This window comes from Arvicanthis niloticus, unplaced genomic scaffold (assembly GCF_011762505.2).
Source record: "Arvicanthis niloticus isolate mArvNil1 unplaced genomic scaffold, mArvNil1.pat.X pat_scaffold_128_arrow_ctg1, whole genome shotgun sequence".
Taxonomy (NCBI): Eukaryota; Metazoa; Chordata; class Mammalia; order Rodentia; family Muridae; genus Arvicanthis; species Arvicanthis niloticus.
This window is the reverse complement of record NW_023045280.1, coordinates 1-1707: the sequence shown is the minus strand read 5'-3', so window position 1 is coordinate 1707 and position 1707 is coordinate 1. Positions and strand designations below refer to the sequence as shown.

General features: G+C 40.1%; 1 pseudogene; it reads right to left on the bottom strand.

The window, feature by feature from the left end:
* Nucleotides 1-523: 523 nt before the first annotated feature.
* LOC117701546 (G2/mitotic-specific cyclin-B1 pseudogene) lies at nt 524-1575 on the bottom strand (annotated as a pseudogene).
* Nucleotides 1576-1707: the final 132 nt, after the last annotated feature.

Sequence of the window (1707 nt, the reverse complement as noted above, 5' to 3'; positions counted from 1 at the left end):
ATCTACACAGGATATACAAGAATATACCCTTATCTGTTGGTATTGAGATTTGGGGGCAAATTCTTTTAAAAGACACCTTTAATTTTGAACATCCTATTTTACATAACAAAAATACTTGGTTTCAGATCTGAAAGTTGGCAGCTCAAGAGACAATGGTTAAAGGTGGCAACCACCTCTAAGAAAATGGAACAAAGGACTAGCTGGTAGACTCAGAGTTTAAACCAGAGCCAGACAGAAGACTTTGCATGATGATATAAGGACACACAGTGAAGGAGTATATAAACATATAGGATACAAATATATACATTAGTTGGTAGCTGTTAAACTAGAAGCAGTTCTTAATATACTCCTAAATTCTTTGACAATGTTTGTTATCTTAAAGTCAGAAGCAATCATATTCAAATGAGTTAAGCTATGCAAAGTAAAAAGTCACAGCCTTTATTGAAGAGCAAGTAAACACGGTATCCTATGTACAGGCAGCACATGGTGCCCACTGCATTTGCAGATGTAGTATCCATTGGAATTAAGCTTTTGTCACGGCCTTAGACAAATTCTGAGCTAGCATACAGTTCAGCTGTCCAGCATGCTGATCTTAGCATGTTTAGATGTTGCATACTTGTGTCTGATAGTCATGTGCTTTGTAAGGCCACGGTTCACCATGACTATATTCTTAGCCAGGTGCTGCATAACAGGAAGCAGGGATTCTTCAGTGTAGGACAGGGAGTGTGTGCTGCAGAGTTGGTGTGCATTCACCATTGTCAAGAATTTTCAGTGCTAAGCAAAAGCCCCAGCTGCAATTTGAGAAGGAGCAAAGTGCACCATGTCATAGTCCAGCACAGAGAGATCCATGAGGTATTTGGCCAAAGTATGCTGCTAGACATCAATCTCTCCAATTTTAGATGCTCTACAGAGGAAGTGCAGAGGCAGAGGGCGACCCAGATTGAAGTTTAGAACTCTCAGAATCTTCATCTCCATATGTCTGATCTGGTGCTTAGTGTAAGTGTTGTTAGTCACAAAAGCAAAGTCACCTACTTCTGGAGGGTACATCTCCTCATATTTGCTTGCAATAAACATGGCAGTCACACCGACCAGCTGTAGCATCTTCTTGGGCACACAACTGTTCTGCATGAACCTATCAATAATGGACACAGTCATGTACATGGTCTCCTGCAGCAGCTAAAATTTCATTTGAACCTGTATTAGCCAGTCAATTAGGATGGCTCTCATGTTTCCAGTGACTTCACGACCTAGTAGGTATTTTGGTCTAACTGACTGCTCTTCCTCCAGTTGTCTGAGGTAAGCATAGATATCTTTCACATATTCACTACAGAGGTTTGGGTCACCTCCATCATCTGCATCTACATCACTCATTGCAAGAATTACGTCAGAGAAAGCCTGACACAGATATTCTTCTGCAGGTGCACATCCAGATGTTTCCATTGGGCTTGGAGAGGGATTATCAACCAAAATAGGTTCAGGAGAAAGCTTCTCTTCTGTAACATGTTCAGGCTCAGGCTCAGCAAGTTCCATCTCGGGAGTTATAGGAAACTCCCCCCAAAATATGTCTGGTGTCATATAGGTTTGAGCTGTTTGGTCCAATTTCTTCAACTTTTCAGAAAATTCTTTTATATTTACAAACTCAAATATTTATCAAAATATTGAACAAATACCTAAACACAAGCAACAAAAATTATCTAGAAATCTAAT